At 52.8% G+C, this 21519-nt stretch overlaps 1 pseudogene; it reads left to right on the top strand.

Moving 5' to 3' along the window:
* The first annotated feature begins 972 nt into the window (after nucleotides 1–972).
* Nucleotides 973–17460, top strand: LOC117082255 (annotated as a pseudogene).
* Nucleotides 17461–21519: the final 4059 nt, after the last annotated feature.

The following is a 21519-nucleotide window of genomic DNA, read 5'->3' as shown; positions in this document are numbered from 1 at the left end:
AGCAGGAGCCAGGCCCAGTTCACATCCAGCTTTATGACTCTCATGCTTTGTAACCTTGAGCAAGTAACTCAAATTCTCTGTGCTTCAGTTTTCTTCAGTAAACTGTGATAATAGGAGCACTTACTTGCACAGTTACTGGGAGGATTAAAATAGTGAAAACATGGAAAGTTCTTAGTCTAGCAACTGGCCCACAGAAAGACTCAATATGTATTAGTCCTCATTATGTTACAAGGAGGAGGGCAATCTTAACAATTTGCTTTCTGATGGTTCCAAGGTGACGACCAAGGAGGGTATCTTTATTCCCTATTAGAACAAGTCAGGGTTGCCCACACAACCTTGTCAAACACATCCAGCAGCATTCCTGGCCTCAAGTGGCCTGCAAAGGAAGCGCATGGGTTCCAGGTCCAGACACAGTCTGGGGCCCCATGGGCACCATTTCAGTGTGCCTTGTGCTGCCCTCCTCAGCAGATACCTGACATGGCTCTCTGTTCCATGATCCCAGAGGGCAATTGTCAAGGGCAAAAGCTGTGGCCTTCAGCCCACTGGGAAGGTCCCTGTGCCCCAGCTCACCCAGCCCCTACACTGGGAACACATCAATGGCACCTGGTTGCAGCTCGGTGAATGAGGTTGCACAAAGTATCCTGACTGCCCTGAAAAGCAATGTGGTCATGAGGAAGCAATGCAGCTTAGACACTGCCTCCAGAAGGCATCAGGACCCTTCAGCTCACCTCAGCTCTGTCCCTAGAAACACACCCAGGTAAGACTTCAGTCTCCTCCTGGGGGAGGGGTCCTGGCAGCCTTTATGGGTTAAGGGATGGCCACTGTGGGCCACAGAGAGTTTGGAATGTGGAAATAAGAGTATTTTTGGTGTGGGAGGAGGAGAAGCCAGGGACAGTTTTAGAGGAAAAGTACAAAAGTTAGAGGGACATGTGCTGGCTGAGTACAGGTCTTGAATTGAAAGGTGAGGTGGAAATGGAGCCTAGGCAGGAGCTGGCGGAATGGGAAAGGAGCGCTGCTTTAGGGGGGCACACAAGGGTAAATAAAGCAGGTGAGAGGACCATGCCCTGCTCATTGGGGGAAGGTGCCTGAGACCGGGGAATAGAGAATAGGAAGGCAAGAATAGGCCAGAAAGCAGCCCAGGACCCATAGTGGGCATCCCTTGGTCACTCGGGGCTGCAGTGAGGCCTTTCTGGGCCCTGGTGGGGATGGGATGAGGGCCGTGAGTTGCAAGGCAGTGCAGGCCACTGGCAGGTGACTTCCTCCCGCTGGAGCCTGTGTTTTGGCTTCTCTGTGCCCCACACTCCAGGGAGACACAGGCCTGGCTTCCCCAGATGCCCACTGAGGCTGCATAGGAGCCTGACACTCCCAGAAGAAAGAAAAAGATCTGACCACAGACAGAGCCAAGACCAAGGAGGAGGAGGGCAGAACCAGGCAAGAACTCTGGGATCTTTTCCCCTTCAACAGTGGCCACTCAAGCACGCCCTTCATCCCTGTGCTGAAGCCCCCTGCTGCTTCCTGGCTGGGTATGGGGACTGGATCCTGCAGGCAGTAGGGAATCATTTTTAAAGGGTGTGAACTCAGTAGGGTGACCTCTGGAGATGGGTAGCTGGTGTATCTGGAACCATCTGTCTCCCCTTCCTCCACCCTTTTTGATACTGTCTTTCCTAGAAACCTCTTTTATGTTATGTAAATGGTTTGCCCTGCAGCCTGTATTGGGTGGAAAACAAGGTCCTTGCCATCAAGTCTCATCATCACACTTATCCAGTACATTAGTCACCTTAATGATGTGGACAAGTTTGGAACCAGCACTTGGGGGAAAAAAATTTCATATAATGCCATCCATTTAGAGATATGTCCCCAGAGCCAGGTAGAGCATCCCCCTTCAAATCTAGTACAAGATAGATTCATCTTATAAATGTGCAGAGCAGCATGCACCAGCAGCCCTGTGGTCCCAACACCTCAGGACCCACCTCAGTCCTGGGGGCCCTTCCAGATTTGGGACAACATCATCTATACAAGTCCTGTTTTCTGACTTGGCTTCCCATTCCAGTCTTTTTTATAGACACTGTACTATATACTTTATTTTTTAACCAACTGATGTAGTTTGGATATGTGTCCCCACACAAATCTCATGGTAAATTGGAATCTCCAGTATTGGAGGTGAGGCCTGGTAGGAGGTGATTGGATCATGGGAGTGGATTTCTCATGAATGGTTTAGTACCATCCTCTTGGCGTTGTCCTCACAATAGTGGTGACTTCTCACAAGATCTGGCTGTTTAAAAGTGTGTGTCACCTTGCTGTCTCTCTCTTGCTCCTGCTTGTGTCATGTGACATGCCTCCTTCCCCTTCATCTTCTGCCATGAATGGAAGCTTCCTGAAGTCTCCACAGAAACTGGGTAGACATCAGCACACCATGCTTCCTCTAAAGGCTACAGAACCACGAGTCAACTAACCTTCTTTTCTCTATAAATTACCCTGTCTCAGACATTCCTTTATGGTAATGCAAGAATGGCCTAATACACTGACAAATAGTACTGTTATATATCCATAGGATACACACAACAAAGAATAAAAGAGATTGACAAAGATCTACAGGATGTATAGGACACCATTAAGTGAACAAATATTAATATTATGAGAATTCCAGAAGAAAAGCAGAAGGGGAAAGATGAGGAAAATACATGTAGTGAAATAATATTAGAAGGCTTCTCAAGTCTTAGGAGAAAGATATATCCAGGTCCAGGAAGTTCAAAGAACCCCAAACAGATTCGACTCAAACAGATCCTCTCCAAGGCACATTACTGTCAAAATGTCAATAGTAAAGACAAAGAAAGAATTCTAAAAGCAGCAAGAGAAAAGAGTCAAGTTATATATAAGGAAATACCCATTAGACTAACAGTAGATTTCTCAGCAGAAACCTTAGAGGCCAGGAGAGAGTGGGATGATAAATTCAAAGTACTGAAAGAAAGCCACTAACAACCAAGAATATTATACCCAGCAAAGTTACTCTTGATGAATGAAGGAGAAATAAAATCTTTCACAGACAAGCAAAAACTAGACATTTATCACAACTACACCTGACTTCCAAGAAATGCTCAGGGAAGTCTTACATCTGGAAATGAACAGATAATCACCACCATGATGAAAAAATGCAAAACTATAAAACTCACTGGTATAACTTATACACAAAGGAGACAGAGAAAGGAAAATCATTAGATAAAACAACCCAATCACAAATATAAGCAATAAGGAAAGAAGTAAGGAACAAAGTCCTTTGGTCTTTGTTTCAGGGGCACAGGAAGTCAGGGAGCCCTGGCGCTCTAATTGAGTGGTTTGCTGCTTCCTATAGCAGGGTAAAGAGACAAAGGGAGACTGAATCAGGGTCAGGGATATGGGGCTGTGAGGGTTGGGTTTTCCTGAACTCAGCCTTGCCTGTTGAAGGATAGAGGGCCCAATAGAAGAGAGCCCACAGGGCTAGGGTTGTCCTATTGAAGTCCTGTCCTATTGCCAGTCCCTGACCTCAGCTGCACATCCCTGTGTTGCAGTTAGGCTTAGGACTAGGAATGCAGGTCCACTGAGAGGGCCTGAGTTCCCTTTGCACATCCATGGGAAGCTTCCCCTCTCACCATCAATGGTCCAGGTGGGACCTTTGGTGAGGTCACTCAGGCCTGTGTTTCCTGAGACTGGGATGAGCTCAGAAGGCTGTGAAATCTCTGGTCAATGTCACAGTGAGGAATGAGCAGGACAGAGACCTTGCCTGGTCCCCTCCTCCATCCAGGAAGCCCTGCACGATGAACAGTGGCTCCTGGAGAACTTGGGAGCTGATTTTTAACAGTCAACCCTCTTTTTACTTTTTTTTTTTTTTCAAAAAGAAATATGTAGGGCTCTTTGTACATTTGCCAGCAGGAGAAACGTTCATGCTGATAGGATTTGAAAGGGCACAGACCACTAGAGCACAGATAATGTATTCAAGTTTCTTAAGTTCCTAGAACATTGCTTGGGTCACCTCACTGTCCAGGCTCAATATTTCTTTGTTCCCTTGCAGGCAATTCAGAAGATGGAATATTTCAACTCTGGATGTAAGCACCTGCTGTCCCCATGGTGGTCATACAGGGGGAATACCAGAGTCCCTGGGTGATTTCTATGCAGCACTTTCTTTCTCCTGGGCTGATAATCTCAGCCTGGGGGCCACCATTTACATCATGGGTATGAGCCAATGTGAGTAGGAGCAGGTGACTCAGAACAGGTGGCAGGCGTCACTCTGGAGCCTACTGGGGAAAGGCACCCCAAGCAGCTTTCCGGGGGCCACCCCATCATCTAACCTGCTCCAAGTGACTTGGGCCAACCCATGGCCACTACAGAAGTGATTGACAGCAGGTTGTATAAATACCACCACACCAGAGGGGAGGGCTGAAGAGCTCCCCTGCTCCCCAAGAGTGGGCTGCTGGCTGGAGAAGCTTGTGACCCTCAGAGCCTGACATTCTGCTGCCCCCAAAGCAGACAGACATTGTTCCCTGACCCTGGGATCTGCTGCATCCTCACCCCCGGCAGAGAGTCCAAGGCACCTCCCATCTCTGTAGATAACAGCAATTGCAGATAGCCCGGACCATGTGTTTGTGGTGGAGAATGGCTTCAAGGCCCTGAGAAACACCACTGATGCCAGGAGTGGGCTGATGGTGAGGGGCTGAGGCACCCGGCTCCTATGGCAAGAGGCTCACTCTCCCTGCCCTGCTCCACCCCTCCTGTGTTCCAGCTCACATCAAAGGCCTGCACTGCAGTTAGGTCTGTGGATCCCCCACCATGTGTGCAGGAGGTGAGAGCTGAGGAGGCCCTGCTGAGGGCAGAAACGTCTGTGTCTGTGTCTGGCGGTGAGAAAAAGGGTGCGGTTTGTGTGTGTTGCCTGTGTATGTGGTGTATGTGTTTTTGTGGTGTGTGGGTGTATGTGTACTATATGTATGTGGTATGCGGTGGGCATATGTGTGTGTATTTTCTGTGTGGTGTGGCACATGTGTAAGTAGTGTGCGTTTGTGGTGTGAAGTATGTGTGTGTTGTGATGGTGTGCATGTGCTGCGTATGATGTGTGCATGTGGTGTGTATGTGACATGTATGTAGCATGGTTAGATGTCTGTGTGTGTGCATAGGGGTGTGCAGTATGTGAGTTTGGTGTATTTGTCGTGTGGTGTGTGTGTCAATGTGTGTGTGTTTCATGTCTAGTGTGTGCTTTTCTGTGGTGTGTGGTGTACTGTGTGTGTGCTATTTTTGTGTAATGTGTTGTGTGTTTGTGGTAATGTGTGTGTTGGGGGTGTGTGATAAGTGGTATGTGTGTCATATGTGCACATGGTTTGTAGTGTGTGTGGTGGCTGTGTGTGTAGAGGGTCATGTGTGATGTGTGGGTGTTTGACGTGTAGTATGTGTGTGGCATTGCGTGTGTGTGTGTGTAGTGGGTGCGTGTGACAGGTAATGTGCATGTGGTATGTGTGTATAGTGTGTGGTGAGTGTGGTGCTTGTGTACATGTATAGGGCTATGTGCGATGTGTGTGTATTTGCTGTGTATGTGATATGTGGTGTGTGTGGCAGTGTCACTGTGTATACGTATCTTGTGGTGTGTTGTGTGTGGTGTGCTCTGTGTGTATCAAGTGTGTCTATGATGTGTGGGTATGTGTATGTGTTGAGTGTATAGTGTGGTGTGTGTGTGATGTGTGCGTGCTGTGTATGGTGTTGGGTGCGTGCTGGGTGTGTGTGTTGTGTGGCAGAGTGGGGAATTTGTGCTCTTTGTGTGGTGCGTGTATGATGTGTGATGTGTGTGGTGTGTGTATGAGATGTGTGGTGTGTCTTTGGTATTTTTGGTGCATGTGTGTTTGCTATTTATGTGTGTGGTGTGTGGGTGTGTGTGCTTTGGGTGTGTGGTGTGATGTGTGTGGTATGGGGTGGGTTGTGTTCGTGGTGCAGTGTGCATGGGTGGATGGGTGTGGATGTGTGGCCTCATGGGTGTGAATGTGTCTATTTGTGTGGGGGGAATATGTGGGGGTGGTGGTGTGAGTACCTGTGTACAATTAGTGTGTTGTTACCTCACAACAATAAGTTTAACTCTGAAGCAAGAAAAGATGTGTGAGAGGCTCTCAGGAAAACACTAGCAAGTGGCATGGAGCAGCAGCTAACTCGGTCCACAGGCCAGGAAAAGCCAGGGCTCCTCCCAGGAAGACCAGGAGGATGCAAGAGCTGAAACATCTGTGTAATTTACCACATCAGCAAAATGGGAAACAGGAACCAGGCACCAAGCGGTTATCTCAGGGGATGAAGAACAAGAAGTGGGGGCATCAACATGCCACAGCACCCTGTGAGCAGAAGGAAACCTCCACAGCCCGACAAAGGCATCCACACAAACACCCTCGGCTCACCTCAATCCCACAGGATCAATCCCAGCATCCGTCCCTGCTGTCTGGAACATGGTGAGGATGCCCTCTTGCCATCCAGGGTCCTGGTATGGGTGGTGACAGCCTTGTGTGGTCCTCTGTGATGACCCCTGTCTTTCCTGACCTCGGCCTGTGAGTGCTGGGACTCCGCACAGCTGGCATTTACACAACTGCAGCTGCTGGAGAGGAGGGGAGCCCTGGGCATCCTCCCTCCATGGGGACAGCATGAGGCTGGGTGCCACTGGCCCCAGAGCAGCAGCTGGGCTCTGGCCTCCCTGTTCCTCACTGCAGGGTGCCCTGGCACTAGGCTGTGGGGACAGACACACCATCCATGTCTGAGCTCTGCTCCCCATGGGCACACGACCAGGAGCAAATTGTCCAGTGTCGGCAAGCTCCTGCAGTGCCTCCTATGAACAGAAAGGATGCAGTCAGGCCTGTCTTGAGTCCCAAGGCACTGGGCTGTGCAGGGACTGGCACGGGCTGGGAGCTGGTAGGTCCCAGAAATAGGAGCTGTGCTGACACTTCCATGATTGGTCCTGGGCTCTGTCCCCAACTCTGCCTTTCCCCAGTGCAGAGCTGAGGATGGGGGTGGAGTAGAGAGAGCTCCCCTCTCCCTCGGGGTCTCTTTCTGCTGCTCCTGATTTAAAGCCGCTCAGCCGTGCAGCAGTTGTGACAGCTGTGCTCCTCTGATGATGTCCCCTGGACATGCACAGGCTGTGGCGTCTGAGCAGCCCTGTCAACCCCAGGTGAGGATGTGAGTCGTCACTCTTCAGCTGGAGGCAGCTGAGTCGAGGCGACAGGTGCCCTCTGCCCACCAGCTCCGCCCTCTGGCTCTACCCCTGTGGCCTGGCAGTCACAGCCTTGACCTGTCAGCTGTTGGCCAACTTGTGCAAAGCTGCCCCACATGGAGGGTGACAGTCACAGCAGGGAAAGCCCAAGGCAGAAACTTGACCCCAAATACAACAGAATATGCCCTCTCAGCCGGCTGCCACTGAGAAGCCAGGAGGGTTCTAGGGAGCCCAGGAAGGAGGCCAGGGAGGGAGGCAGAATGTAACTTGGAACCACGCGTTCCATGAAGGTCCAGAGCAGTCCCCAGCCCTGCTCAGGGTGGCAGAGTTGGGCTGGCCAAGGTGTGCACTACCCAGGCTCAGATGTACCTTCCAGTGTCCGGCTGGTCAGGGCCCTTTGGAAGCCTGAGCAGGGAAGATATTGAGAGTGCAGCCCGGGAGCATCAGATTTGGAAGCAGCTGCTGTTGGCCTCCGCAGTGGGAGAGGACCGAATGCTTGCACTGAGGGGACCCAGCCCTGGGAGCTCAGCACAGGGCACCAAGCTGGCCTTTCCTGTCGTCTCTCTCACAGCCTCAGTGCCCCCACAAGTTTCTTCCTAAGGAAGCGTCATGGCCATTGGACAGGTGACCTCAGAGGCCAAACAGGAGATACCATGAGGAGGAACAGGCCAGGGCGAGCCAGCTGAGGTCGGCAGTTGGAAGACTTTGGAATGAAGGTGGGCCCTGGAGCTCCCCATGTGAGGAGGGTGGAGCCCCAGGCCCCAGTCAGGGGCTGACATGGAGGGACACAAACCCACTATTCCTGCCATTCCCATTTTACAAAAAATCTAGAAATTTGCATTTTTAGAAAAATGTTCAAGTGTTCTTGCTTTTTTTGTCCTTTGCGACAGGGTCTCACTCTGTTGCCCAGGCCAGCATGCACTGGCATGATCATGGCTCACTGCAGCTAAATTTTAAAAATTTTCTTAGAGACAGGGTCTCATTATATTGTCCAGGCTGGTTAATTCCTGGGCTAAAGTGATCCTCCCACCTCAGCCTCCCAGTGTGCTGGGATTACAGGCATAAGCCACCGTGCCTGTCAATGTTCAGGCGTTTCACTGTGGGTCCCCATTTTTGAAAATACTTGAAAGCCTCAGAAAGCATGTTGGCAGGCCAGCTTCACCCACAGCCCGCCTTGAAGGTGTGACGCTGCAGGAAGGCAGGAAGCAGGGTTCACAGGAAGCTTTCTTTGGGTACATGGACCGGGGCACCCCAGGCATCTGCAGGGATTAGAATGAGTGGGGCCAGGGCCAGGAGGCAGGGATGGAGGCCAATGCCCTTGGCAGCTGCAGACCTGTGGGAAGCCCGGCTGGCTCCTGGGGCCACCCCCACCGGCATGTGTCCCCTGTGGTGTTTGACTCAGGGCAGGAGCCACAGTGGTGGAAGGACACACTCCCTGAGCCTCAGGGTGGGTGTCCTGTGGTCCTCGCTGGGTCAGGAAGAGCAGGAGATGAGGAATCACCTGTAGGTCTCTGGAATCACAGTTAAAACAGGGCTTCTGTGATGGATTCCCCTGAGCAGGGTCCTTGGAGACTCACCTGCCACACCCGAGTCCTGGCCCTGCCCCTGTGGGTGTCCTGCCTGCCACAGGCACACAGAAAGACAGGAAGGAGAGACCCCGAGTGTTCAGCAGCCCTGAAGGAGGCATCCCGGCCTGGGTGCCCAGCTCAGGCACAAGACAGGGTGTCTTCAGGCAGCCTTGTGGCTCCGCTTACACCTTACATCAGGGAGGGCGTGGCCGAGTGCGCGGCCTGCACGCCTGGGGCCCAAGGGAGCACCGCAGATGTCAGGGCAGGAGCATCACGCTGACCCCACCCCGTGCAAGGGCTGAGACCTTTCCTGGACTCCTTGCTTGAGGCATGGTAGGGAGAGCGCCCTTGAGTACTCAAGGCCCAGCCGCCTCCTCTTGGACCCTCAGTGACACCAGATGAAGATGTGGCCCAGTGACACACAGACATTGGTTGAGACACAGACGCTTCCTCACAGCGGCCTCTGGGAATTCAGTTTTGGGGGAGGACCTCCAGGAACAGGGAGGTCAGAGGAGAGGCAGCCACCCACTCTTCCTCACTCAGACTTTGAAGGGCCTTGCCCCTACTGCCTCTCTGCATCTTCCACCAGAGTCCTCCCCCATAGACTTGCTTTCTTCCCCTTCATGCTCACTTCAGTCTCTCTCCCAAACCCACAGCACAGGAGGCACACACCCAAGCCTCCCCGTCTCCCACAGAGGGGAAGCCTCCTCCCGGCTCCTCATCAAAGCTGCAAGAGGTGCCCAGGCCCCTCCCATCCTCAGTGTCCTCACCTCTCGTCTGTGCTTCGTTCCCTCTGGGCTCAGTTCCAGGCATCTGCATTGGAAGTGTTCTCACCTCCCCGCCCATCAGGAGTTCTGCAGTGCCCTAGGGCTGTGCCACCTCCAGCACCATGGACACTTGTTCCTCCTGCCTCCCTCCAGCTTCCCAGCCTGACCTGGAACTCAGGACTCCACCCAGGGGCTTCCATGTCTGGGCCCACCAACTTCCCCGCGCTCAAGCCTTAGCACACCCTGTGGCTCTGACCCTGTCTCCCTCCCGCACTGGCCAGGGCAGAGAAAGACACATAGAGAGCAGTTGCCAGCATAGGTAGGTGTTCACAGGACACATACACCTGCCCTGCCAACCTCTGCACCCCAGGAATCCTCCCAGCCACTTCCCAGGGAAGGAGGCAAGGCAGAGGGAGGGCAGGGGAGGGAGAAGGTCAGGGAGGCCAAGAACTTTGGGAGCACAAGGGCCTGCAGTAACAATGCAGCCAGGGGCCGGAGGGTTCAGGGAAACAGTCGTTGAGATCAGAGTGGGCACTGAGTAGTGTCCTGACCACCCTGCCATGTGTGCTGTCAGGCTCCCAACCAAGGTCGCAGGGCGCCCCTCAGCTCCCTGGAGTTCCCTCTGGCCCAGCCCCTCAGGCCTCCCTTGGGGACTTAAAACAGCACTCCCCTGCCTGGTGTGAGTGTGAGCTGCAAGACCATGCTGCCCTCCGTGCAGTAGGTGATGAAGGACAGTCGCGTTCTCGGGCTGGAGAGGAAGCATGTGGCCCTGAGAAGCCAGAGAAACAGCCAGAGTGGGTGACGCCCATTCGCCACCTCCCACCCTAACTCTTCCTCTTTGGGGCCCCTTGCTAGATATAGGGAGGTGAGATAAATGTAGCGAAGCACTCTGAGGCCTGTGGAGATGAGGGGCCCACAAAGGAGAGTCAGAATGGCAAATCGCTGCATCCCCACAATCCCAGCACCTCCTGAAGACACTCGCACTCACCACACACACACACACACGCACACACACACACACACACACCACACATGCACCGCCACACACACACAGGCAAACACACACAAACACACATCACACAGACACACATACGCACATATGCACACACACCACACACATGCACACACAAACGTGCACACACACCGCACACACATATGCACACACATGTGCACACACATACACACACGCACATCACACACCCCACGCTGAACATGCAGGAAGATGGACACACAGCTCTCACAGCTGGTCTCTCTCTACTGGAAAATACTTTGCCTCTTCACCCCATTCCTCTCTCCTCTTCCTCATCCCTCCTCCACCTCAGAAACCAAGCAACAAGGCAGAGCAGAGGGAGTACAATTCAGGCCAAACCCACAGCTTCCCCACACCATCTTCCCATCACCTGTGTTTACTGAGGTCAGACCACAAAAGCCCTCTGGGGCCACCACCTAGCTAGAGGGTCCAGTGAGCTGCTGGGGTCCTGAGTAGTTTGGGGAGAGGCCCCTGGAGTCCCGTAAGCAGAACTATCTAGTGCAAGGGCAGCCTGGGGCAGGCCGATGTGTGGGGCAGCCTGCCAGCACCTGCCGCCCAGTGCTGGAAGCGGGGAGCACTGGAGAATGGAAGGACAGCAGGGCTCAGCCAGGACCCAGGGGCCCATCCAGCCCTGACCGTGTGCACACGCTGGAATGCTCTGTGCCTCCCCTCCTAGCATATGAGTATGGTTAGGTCCTTCGGGGTTTAGATGTGCTCAGCATCCTGCTTGGCACATGGCAAGTTCTGGATTCATGTTATTTCACATTCTCCACCTGTGCCCAGAGACCTTCCCCATCCATCCCAGCCTTCAGCTTTGCCCCCACTGGGGTCCCCAGCAGAACCCTAGGAGAGTGGGCGGGTGCATGTAGCAGGGGGTGACTGAGAGGACCGTTTGGACCCTTACTCCCACTCTCTGGAAGAACGGGCTCAACAAGGCTGCCAGCCCTCAGAGAAGCCCATCCTTTGTCCAACCAGATGCCAAAGTGGGGAATCACCACCCTCAGGGCTGTGCTAAGGATCAAGGGCACAAGACCTGTCCAGTGCATCTTGGAAGTCCCTAGACTGGGCAGGGAGGAGGGACTCCCCTTCCAGCAAGCAGGGAGCTCCCCTCATTGCTGGCTTTGCTTGGAAGTTGGTGGGCTGGGGTCTGCATTACCTAAGCATCAGCATCCAGTGGGAATGAGAAAAATCAGAGGGAGTTCAGTGGTTGCCTCCCCCAAAGTAGTGCGCTGAGGATGCTGGAGTGAGCTGTCCTGCTAGAAATTCCTTATCTGCTCCTTGTGCACAACGTCCTGTTTCTGGTTTCCGTCTTGGTCAGCAGTGCCGCAGCACGGATGTTGCTCAGGTCTTTGGAGTTATTCCACTGTTTGTCTTAAACTCTGTGTTTGTGTTTCATTTCTCATTAATGAATTTTAGAACTTTGGTCCTTTTAAAACTCTGCTTTTGTCTTAATTAGCTGTTCTGGTCATATAGTTTTATTCCTTTATCTTTTTTGAACACTTTATACACCCTTATTTTAACATTCCTTTTAGGTCACTCTATTCTCTTTACTTTCTGGGCCCTGAAACTCCTTGTTTCTTTATCTGCTGCCTCTCTTTGGGGAGATACCTGGGAGTTTTTCCTCTGAGCTCCTCTTCAGTAGGAAATGATTCTCCGTGAGAATCCTGGTTCCCCTGGATGAGGACGGTGTCTCCTGGGGAGAGTTTCCTGTTTGGTTTTGCTGGAGCCTGGCAGGTTCCCTCAGGTGCAGATGGGTATAGTGTTAGCTCCTCAGCTCACAGTTTCTGCACCAGTCACTGCAGACCTCGGGCCCTGGTTTCCCACAGATGCCCAGGGCAGAGGCCTTCTTCTGTGCTAGGTGCTGCTCCGTGGTATTTGTTCCGTGACTCTGCAAACATTGTTTTAAAATCAGTTTGTAACATCAGCCTAGTAAACAAATGTAACACATGTGTCTCCCGGAACAATGGACTGGCACACACCCCCCTTCTCATCTTCATCCCAGTCCTCAGGGAGGCCCCTGGTCACTGAAGTCTGAGGCCACCAAGGCAGGAAGACCCTGGGGGGAGGGTCAATGAGAGATGCCTCTCAGCCCCTGTGCCTGCTGTCCCCTGGGCCGCAGGGTAGAGCTTCTGCAGACTTTGTTCCTTCCCGTTTCTGAGACAGCCTGAGCTTGGGCCGCCCTCCCCTTCATGGAGTCCCAGTTGTCAAACAAACACCTCCAGGGCCATCTGCTCTCTGAACAAGAGTTTTCCTCCTGGGATGCCCCCACCCACCCACAGAAGCAGGGATATAGGGAAGGAAGGACCCGGATTTCTGGTTGCAATGATTGTATCCGTGAGTTTGAGACTCCCAGGTTACCTTTGGACTCATGAGCTGAACTGCTGGGCATTCTGGCCTGGATGTCCCTGGAGCCCCAGAACCTCCACAGGGATCATGAGCAGGGGGGTCACTGCCCCAGAACAATGAGGACACCCACATGGTTTACCCTGGCTCCTCACTCATCAGAGGAAATGACGAGATTCCAAGGTCCCCTCCAGTGTCACAGGCTGGCCTGAGCCATAGGGTCCTGACCCAGCATGGCATCAAATGCCTGGAGCTCATCCTGCAGGAGCAGCCACGGAGGAGCTCCCGGCTGTGCTGGGTAGGGGGGCTGTATGGAATCTCATTCACTCTGGACAGCTGTGGTCTCTGCAGAGGCCAGGGGGCCCGTGGCTCCCAAAATATCCATAACGATGCAGTCCAGCCAGAACTGGGGCCTTTTGGCTTCAAAACGTGTTGGAGTCTTTCCACAGAGCCCATTGTCTTTTAGAAATTACCACTTAGGGAGGGTAGTGCTGCTGATAAAGCCTGGCATGCACTGAATTGTGTCCTCCCCAAAATTTATATACTAAAGTCCTGACCCCTGGTTCCTCAGGATGCAGCTGTACTGTGTTTGGAGAGGAATTGTAAAGGTTAAACAAGGTCATTAGAGTGCGCCCTAATCCAGTACGACTGGTGTCCTTACAGGAACAGTTTAGGAAACAGACATGCGCAGAGGGAACAGCATGGGAGGACGCAGGAGGAAGGCAGCCATCAGCAAACCCGGCTCCATGAGACTCAGAGGAAATGACCCCACACCTTGACCTTGGACTTGCAGCCTGCAGAATTCTCAGGAAAAGTGTCTATTTTTTGTCAATCAGTGCGTAGAACTTTGTTCTGGCCTCTAGTGGACAAATACAATGGCTTTGCTGTTAACAGCCTAGTGGATAAATACAAAGGCTTTGCTGTTAACAGCCCAGACCCACGTTTCCTGCACGTAAGTCATGGGACTCCCTCATACCCTCTGCTCAGGCCCTGCCCTGGTCTCCAAGCTGAGCTCACCGGGTAGGCTGCAGGCAGCAGGCGGGAGTGGGGCCTGATGGAAGAGGCGGTGCTGAGGCAGTGAGGGTGGCAGAGGGATGCTCACTTGCTCATGTGGCTTGGCTTCATGGAAGCATCGGGAGCAGGAGTGAAGGAAGCAAGGTGACAGGAGCCACTCATGGGGAGACAGACGGGCAGGCTCCTCCACATGCTGGGGACAACTTTGGGGGCACCTGATAAAGCCATTGCCACACCCTCAAACTTCCCCATACCCCATGCAGGGTCCAGCAGCAGCCCTGATTGTATGGTACGACCTTGGTGGTCAGATCAGGCAGGCACAGCTTGACCCAGACTATGGGGTCAGAATCTCTCCCCAGCAACATGGCCACGGGGTCTCTGAAGAGAGGACGAGCAACCACAGACTGCAGGGCTGCTAGTAGCCAAGTGCGCAGAGAGGCAGAGGTGGGGAGAAGGGAGCAGAGCTGAGGCCGCATGGCCCAGGAAGCAGGGCAACCTGAAGGAGACCCCATGCAGGGGTCCTGTGGGCTTTCCAATGTCTGGTCCTGCTGAGGCCTGGCTGCCCCTGTCATCATGAGCCGGCAACCTATAGTCACTACAGCCCTGTCCTTCTGGTCTCCTCTTGGGTCCTGCCTCTGCACAGCCTGTAGCCAGGCTCAGGCTGGGATCCATACGGACCCTAAGGCAGGCTTTCTTACACTTTCCATGGAAATTCTCCAGCTGATAGAAGAAGTGAACACCCCAAGCTGGGGCCACATTCTCAAGTGGTCTGTAAAATTTTTGCAAGGTTTGTGGTTCATCTAAAAGATTCATAATTTTGAAATGGAATTCTTGATAGTTAGGGAGACTTTTCACATACACCCAAAGGGCTCCTCCTTCTCCAGGGTTGGGTCAAAGTCCTGTGTCCAGAAGCCCCCTGGTCAGCAGTCCTCTTGGCTTCCCCGACCACCCAGTGTCCACCCTGCATGGGCCCTTCAGTCCCGGGGCCATGATGAGGCTGGGTCCCTTGGCCTGGCACCATCTAGACACCCCTTGGGGGTCCAGTGATGTGCAAGCTACATCTCTAACCCCCTGGCCTCTGCCTTCTCTACCTCCCTTCCCATTCCCTCATTCAGAGACACTGAGCGTCACCTCTTAGGAGTTTCCATCTTAATACAAGTTGGAAGAGAGTTTCACTTCAGGCCACTGTTTCCCACTGTGTTTTAGTCCATTTGGGCTGCTCTAAAGAAACTACCACAAACTATAATTTTTAAACCACAGGAATCTATTTTAAACAGTTCTGGAGGCTGGGAAGTCCATATCAAGGCAGATTAGGTTTCTGGTGAGGGTCAGCTCTCTGGTTCATTGTTAGCATCTTTTGGCCAACAATGTCTCCTCTGTCCTCCCATGGTGGAAGGAGGGAGGCAGCCCTCTGGGGCCTCTTCTATAAAGGCACTAATTCCATCCATGAGGCCCTGCCCTGGTGACCTAATCACTTCTCTATACCTCCACTTCCTCATACCATCTCTTGGGTTTAGGATTTCAGCATATGAATCTTTAGGGGACACTAAATTTCAGGTCATAGCACTTGGACTTATACCATTGCCCCACCCCCACCCCTCTAATTCTTGGGCCTTCGGACTCAGACTGAGTCACACCACTGACATTCTTGTTTCTCTAACTTGCAGATAGCAAACCGTGGGACTTCTTGATCTCCATAACCACATGGGGCAATTCCTATAATAAATCTGCTCTTACATATACCCGTATATATCCTGTTGGTTCTATTTCTCTGGATAACCCTGGCTAATAAACACTGTGGGCACCTGTGCAAAACCAAGGGCCTGGCCATCTGCTTGAAATGTAAAATAGAAAACACACACACGCACACACACACACACACACACACATACAGAGAGAGAGAGACCCTGCCCAGAGCCACCCACCCAGTGCCTGTCTCCAGACCAAGGCCCAGTCCCCTTCACCTGTCTCCATCATAAGTGCCGCCAGCCTGTCTGACAAACTGCCCTGCAAAGTTACTGACATTGGCCTGGCCGCCTGGGGATGCAAGGCCCTGAACATTGTGAAGAAGGAGATGCCAGACCTGATGCACATGCGGGAGCTGTACTAGGCCTCCAAGCCACAAGGCTCCCAGGCTCCAAAGGCACCCGCATCGCCAGCTGCCTGCACACAACCATGGAGACGGCCATCCACATTGAGACCCATCACCCTGGGTGCCCCAGCAACAACATCTTCCTCACCCAGGACCACGTGTTGACTGCCATTGCCAAGTCTGGCATTCCAGTGTACACCTGGAAGGGCGAAAGGACAAGGAGTACCTGTGATGCATCGAGCAGTCGCTATAATTCAAGGATGGGCCCTCAACATTATTCTGGAGGATGGGGGTGACTTCGCCAACCTCTTCCACACCAAGTACTCACAGCTCTTGCTGGGCCATCTGAGGCACTTCCAAGGAGACCAAGACTGGGGTCCACAACCCACACAGGATGCTGGTCAGTGGGATCCTGAAGGTGCCTGCCATCAATGACAATGACTCCATCACCAAGAGCAAGTTCAACAAGCTCCATGGCTGCTGGGAGTCCCTCATAGATGGCATCAAGTGGACCACAGACGTGATGATTGCCGGCAAGGTAGCGGTCATACCAGGTTATGGCAACATGGGCAAGAGCTGTGCCCAAGCCCTGTGGTGTTTCGGGGCCCACATCATCATCACCAAGATCGACCCCATCAACGCACTGCAGGCTGCCATGGAGGGCTATGAGGGGACCACCATGGACGAAGCGTGTCAGGAAGGCAACACCTTTATCACCACCACAGGCTGTGTCAACATTGTCCTTGGCCGGCACTTTGAACAGGTGAAGGATGATGCCATCATGTGTAACACTGGACACTTTGATGTGGAGATCGATGTCAAGTGGCTCAGCGAGAACACTTGGAGAAGGTGACCATCAAGCCCCAGGTTACCAGGTACTCGCTGAAGAATGGATGCCGCACCATCCTGCTGGCTGAGGGTCGACTGGTCAACCTGGGTTGTCATGGGCCACCCTAGCTTTGTGACGAGTGACTCCTTCATCAACTAGGTGACTGCACAGATTGAGTTGTGAACCCACCCAGAGAAGTACCCCATTGGGGTTCATGTCCTGCCCAAGAAGCTGGATGAGGCAGTGGCTGAAGCCCACCTGGGCAAGTTGAACATGAAACTGACCAAGCTGACTGAGACGCAGGCCGAGTACCTGGGGCATCTCCTCTGATGGCCCCTTCAAGGCTGATCATTACCGCTACTGCGAGCCAGGTCTGAGTTTCACCTTCCAGCTGCCGTTCTTGCCCAGGCCCTGCCTCTCCTTCTTAAGAGGAAATAGCACCGACTTTGTGATTGGTTGGTCAGCATCCCCCATCGACACCCCAGGGCTTGTCATTCAGTTTTTGGCTTCTGCTGCACCCTCATACTATTCCAAGTGTGTCAGGGGAACTGAGAGGCCCCTCCTTAATCCCTGGTCATGGCAAAGGTATGAGGGAGACAGCCACAGGGAACCGTGAGCTCAGTGGTCTTGGAACTGCTCATTAAGTCAGTCCTCCCTTAGCCTGGATGTCAGCAGTGGAGTCACAAAGCCCATGTACTTTACCATCTAGGCCTTCACCTGACCTGTGGACTTACACCGTGTGCTTGGTTTACAGGTTTAGTCATTCTTCAGCCCCTGACAGACGAGAAGGAGCTGTACTGAAGGGCAAGGAGGAACTGTTTCAATTTTCCTGAGAGCTTGGCTTACTGCTGGGCCTTCTCTTAAACCTCATGACAAAGAGGTTGGTACTTTCAGTCCTTGTTTTACAGGAATTAGAATACACTGTTAAGGAAAACTGAGAAAGAACAGAGAAGTGACAGCCAGAGGTTGAGAGGGGCCAGAAAAGCATAAAAAGCAGGCACAGATCGGCTACCACTTTGTAACAAGAGAGTTCCTATCACAACCCTGGGTCAAAAAGAGAATAATTTGGCTTATAATGTTTATAATGTTAAAATAAAGCAGGAAGGTAGGTTAATAAAAATCTCAATGCCATTAAAAAAAAAGAGAAAGAACAGAGAGGGAGAACACAAAATGGAATGAATGTTTCAATAGATACCTGACCAGGTATGCAAATTACCCAGCATAGCACAGGCAGAAACACTAGGCAGTGCTTGAGACATAGAGTTCCCTTCTGCCCCTCTGTCTCCCTCTACATGCTGGGCCTACTCAAGGAATTCTGGTGTTCACAAAAGGGGTCAGGGGAACTGCATGAAGACCACAGCTTTGTGTAGGCCCACAAGCTTCAACACAGGCTTATGGATGTGTGGTTGTATATGTGTGCATGCAGAGGAGTCCTGCAGCCACGCCTGGTGGGAGTCTAGGGGAGGCTCCTGGCTTCAAAGAGTCCAAGCCACTAGCCCAGGCTTGGAGACCTGAGCTGAGGGATTGGAGGAAGGGGCTGAGCAGCAAGCTCAGGAATAGCCCAGGCCAGCCAGGAGGACAGTCCACCCAACCAGCGGTGGTGAGGGAGCCTTGCCCCAGCCCAGAGCTGGGTCCACTGGCCAGCCAGGTGGAGGGGTTCCTTCAGGCTCCAGTGATGACCTGGCAGGAGGCTGAGGACATGCTCTAGGCTGTGAGCCTCTGTGAGAGGTGGGTGGATACTTCCCCCATCTCCCCACTCCTGGTTGCAGGTTCTGCATTTGGGGACAGAAACCGAATGCCCAGAACAAGCTCTACAGACAGCTGCTCTGCATTGACTCCTGGTTCTTCCGCTTAAAAGTTGTGGGATGTTAAGCAAGTTGCTATAAATTCTCAGACCTGTAATTTCCTAATCTATCCAATGTGAAGAAAGCAAGTCAAGCTCACAAAATATTAGTGAGTCTAAAACAATTCACCCGTGGCGATCAGCAGCACATCCCCAAGGAGGATAAGACAAAGTTGACAAAACTCCCCAGTGTTCTGATGTGACATCCCCACCTCCTAGGACCAAGGGTCTAGCACAGAGTAGACGCTTAGGATGTATCAAGGCCCCATTGAGCTCTGGGAGTTCTGGCTGTGCCCACTTTAATGATAAATGATCAGAGTGCTGCACTAAGGCAGCTTCACCATGAAGCAGCCATCTGGGAGGGCCTGGTGGTTCAGCTCCCGACTGCGGAAGGGGGCAACCTGGGGAAGTGCACAGGGCTCTGAGCTAGAGTCAGAAGACTCAGCTGCTAAAGCCCAGCCCAGCCCTCCTACACTTTCCAACACTTCAACCCACCTGATGCCTCCTCTCACAGAGGCTCGAGCCCCTGGTGGTGGGTGCAGGGTGGGGGATCTAAGGGCTCACCTTGTCACTAGGCAATCCCTGTCCCAATCACCTCCATGCCTCTTTGCTGGGGCTTGTGGGTTGACAGTTGGAGTTTCAGGACCCCAGGAAAAGTGCCTTAAATAACACTTTCCTGCAAATGAATAGCCATTTATTTTCCCATTGATTGGAGATGTTCGCTGTAGCACATCCTATGTGGGTCTGGTTCCTGCCTTTATTTTCTCCCTCACCGTGGTGCTCCCCAGAGGACTCCCTAACAAAATAAACCTTCTACATGTACATTTTCCTCTCCAGTCTGTTTCCAAGCCTCTGTAAGAGGTTCAGCTAATACACGTGTGCAGACCAGGTGTGCACATTTGCCTCCAAAAGTCCCACCAGGGTCTTGCCATCAAGGGAGCCTTCCCTAGTAGGTTGGGGAAACCAGTAGGAGAGCTAAAGCTCCAGGGTCCTTGCCCTCAGTGATTGGCATCATAGCAGGGACTGGGCACTGGTCACAAATCTATCCCCAACTCTTTCTTGGACACACAGCTACTAAATTGTAGCCTCCCCTGCAACTTAGCACGCTCTGTCTGAGCTCATGGCAGTGGCAGGTGCACATGCCTGTCACCCAGCCTAGCCCTGCTCCTTCTGTCTGGCTGACTAGAAGCTGATCTCAAAAGAATGCCCTTGCCTGGCAGAGCTTCCCCTGCATATTAAGGTCCCTGAATGACCAATATAGGCCTGCAGTGCCCCTGGAGGCCTGGACCTTCTCTGTGCCATCCCAGGGGTGAGAAGTGCCCTGGCTTCATGTGAGCTTGGTTGTTCCATGTGGGGCTACTCGTAACCTCACCTGCTCTGGCTCATTCCAGTTCTACAGGAGTGCTTTACGTGACATCCATTGGACTCTCATAAATGTGTGTTCTTATCGTTCTGGTCTAAAATAAGGAATAAAAATTGCCCGCCGTGTTCCCTTTTGTGCAACTCTGTTTTGGGCAGCTCTGATGTGAGACTTGTTTTCTAAAAGTATCCTGCTCCTCTGGAGGAGGAGACAGTGGAATAATGACAGCCCAGGCTAGAAGCAGTTAGTGGGTGCCTCTCAGGCATCAAAAGAGTTAGTAAATACCAGCACTTCAAATAGATCGTCTAAGACAGCACGCTGAAATTCACCAGAGACGTGATGAGAATCAGAGGAGAGGGAAGCCTGCCGAGCTGGGACCCCCAAGGAGCCACAAAGGGCTCCGTAACACAGGGAAGAGGTGAGCGAGTGAGAGAACCCTGAAATTTCACACCTCCACCATGGACCTTTGCAATCCTAGCCACAGGGAGCCCCCTCATCGCCCCCAGGCCTCCAGATGAACACAAGGAGCCTGCTGGAGACAATGCAGAGGCACTGTTCAAGCCTACATGGATCCCACAGGCTTTTCATCCCTGATCTGCCTGGTGCAGCCACTGCTGCCCGCCATGGAGGGGAACTGGGCACTTTCATGTGCCCCAAAGACAGATACTGCAGCTGTGGTAAAGAGGAGTGGGTAGACGATACTCTGCATGGCTTCCCTCTGCTGCTCCTCTCTGCCAAAGGAGACTTGCCTGCTTTGGTGACAGGCTGCCAGTGCCAACACCCACCCCTGCCTGAGCATGACAGCCACAGCTCAGTGTTCCTCTGAGAGCCCAATCCGCAGAGGCTGCCCATTAACCCTTTCCACCACAGGCTTGCCTCTGCTGCCCCAGGCCAGGGAGGGAGCAGGAAGTTCAGGTACCTTCCTGAGCTCCTAACAGCAAAATCCAGCTTTGGGAGAGAAGTGTGAGTGGGCCATGAGCCCAACAACTGCCATCGCTCATTGCCCCAGCTGAAGGGTCCTGCCTTCCTGAGTGAAAGGTGCACAGCACAGCCACCCTGCTATGCCTGAACATTGCAGCTGTGGCCTGGAGCCCTTCGGAATGCCCAGCACCCACAGTCCTGTGATCTGTTCTCGGGCTCCAGGGGACCAGCCCACCCCTCCCTATCACAGGCAGCACCTGAACTCTGGGCTGGCTGGATCCTGGTCCAGTCACATCAGGACTCCTACATGCCATCTAGTGGGTCACTGAGACGTGTGGGAGTTTGGGAATTACCTAGCCCAGTCCAACATTGCTGGCACCTGACTCCTCCTTGGGCCTGAGTTTGGGCCCACCCAAGCAGCCAACACCACCATGATGACTCCCACCCACATGGCTGATAGGCAGAGCCGTTCCCCGTCTCCCCATGAGGCAGTGGGATTACCACATGGAGAACATCACCACATTGGAGAACAGGCGCGCCGTACAACTGCC

The sequence above is a fragment of the Trachypithecus francoisi genome, unplaced genomic scaffold (assembly GCF_009764315.1).
Source record: "Trachypithecus francoisi isolate TF-2019V2 unplaced genomic scaffold, Tfra_2.0 Lachesis_group9, whole genome shotgun sequence".
In the NCBI taxonomy this organism is placed as follows: Eukaryota; Metazoa; Chordata; class Mammalia; order Primates; family Cercopithecidae; genus Trachypithecus; species Trachypithecus francoisi.
This window is presented reverse-complemented; position numbering and strand designations above follow the sequence as displayed.